This window comes from Sinocyclocheilus rhinocerous, unplaced genomic scaffold, assembly GCF_001515625.1.
Source record: "Sinocyclocheilus rhinocerous isolate Xijiao unplaced genomic scaffold, SAMN03320098_v1.1 scaffold25071, whole genome shotgun sequence".
Lineage (NCBI taxonomy): Eukaryota > Metazoa > Chordata > Actinopteri > Cypriniformes > Cyprinidae > Sinocyclocheilus > Sinocyclocheilus rhinocerous.
The window spans coordinates 1,162-2,752 of NW_015644897.1; the positions used below are offsets into that span (position 1 = coordinate 1,162).

The 1,591-nt window shown below is 49.0% G+C and overlaps 1 long non-coding RNA gene across 1 annotated transcript; it reads left to right on the plus strand.

The window, feature by feature from the left end:
- The first annotated feature begins 669 nt into the window (after window positions 1-669).
- Window positions 670-1,349, plus strand: LOC107705094 (uncharacterized). Its single transcript, XR_001636038.1, has 2 exons — window positions 670-732; window positions 1,247-1,349. It is a non-coding gene; the product is annotated as an uncharacterized LOC107705094 (long non-coding RNA).
- Window positions 1,350-1,591: the final 242 nt, after the last annotated feature.

Consider the following 1,591-nt stretch of genomic DNA (forward strand, 5'->3'; position numbering starts at 1 on the left):
GCCATGACCGCTGCCCTGGCCCTGGCCGCTTCCCTGACCGCTGCCCTGGCCGCTTCCCTGACCGCTGCCCTGGCCATAACCGCTTCCCTGGCCATAACCGCTTCCCTGGCCACTACCCTGACCGCTTCCCTGGCCATGGCCGCTTCCCTGGCCGCTTCCCTGGCCCTGGCCGCTGCCCTCACCTTGGCCCTGGCCACTTACCTGGCCACTTGCCTGGCCTTGACCGCTTCCCTCACCTTGGCCGCTTCCCTCACCTTGGCCCTGGCCGCTTCCCTGGCCCTGGCCGCTTCCCTGGCAACTTGCCTGACCTCTTCCCTGACCACGTGGTTCACTGCATGCAAAGCCACCGGTGGTTGGGCAACATTTTTGTGTGGCAGGACACTGGCCATCATGGAAACAGCTTTCAGCACACAGTGGAATCGACTCCGGTATGGGACATTGACCCGGCTTTACTGCGTAGACAAAGATAGTCAGCTTTAGTTTGTGCATATAGACAATATGCCACTTCTATATGCAGCACGAAACACTCAAAGCATGAGTAGCAAGTTTTACCTACAGTGAATTATATTCCAAGTATTATTCCTCTTTATTTTGGAAAGCCAATCTGTGCTTAACTATCCTAAGGGATTAATTCAAACTACTTTAGACGAGAACAACAAAAGGCAAAGTCTCTGCTTAAAACTTACATTGAATTCAATGTGTTAATCGGGTGCGTTTCTCTTTTTTTGGACCGTAGCATAGGGTTACCATACGTGCCATTTTCCCAGGATGCGTCCTTGCCAGGATTTCTATATTGCCTAAAATATCTAGGTTTGGCTTTGTTTGCGTGTGCAGACCGATCGGTGTATGACATCAAAGTACCATACAGATTTAGGGTGACCATACGTGCCATTTTCCCAGGACGCGTCCTGGCTAGGATTTCTAAACGCTCTCGAGGTACTTTGATGTCAAACACTGATCAGTCTGAGCCGCACTGCTTTTAAGTCGAACACACCTAATATGTACGCGTAATTGCATCGCTTTGACCGTAGATCCCACCTTCTCACACGCCACGATTGGTCCATTATGTACAATGCTTGCATGTTATTGGTCAAACTACTTTTCGATCATTACCGTCAGCAAGCATGAAAACAGGAAAACCAAGCCAAAACAAATCCTGGCCAGGATGCGTCCTGGGAAAATGGCACGTATGGTCACCCTACCGTAGCATCCATTATTATTTCTAAAGACAGTAAGTTCCCCTCAGACATGGATTCTTTATTAACTGAAACTCACTGAAAACAGGCAGCACGCAAACAGGCCCACAGTCAAATCGACAGCATTTGTGTCCTCCAGGGCAGTCTTTATCAGAAGAACATCCTCGACGGGACAGCACGACCGTCAGCCTCGCCGGACAGAAACCGCTCACTAGAGGATTCAAGAAGATCATTAGGTGATCATTAGGGGAATCCATTAGTGGATTCAGCATTTGTAAACCAGGGGTTTCACAAGGAGTCTCAAACCTAAATACAAATTTTACATTTGTCTGCTTCAAAATCAAGGGTTTTAAAACCTACTGTAACAAAGTTCGTAGTCACGGGAAGAAGGAGGC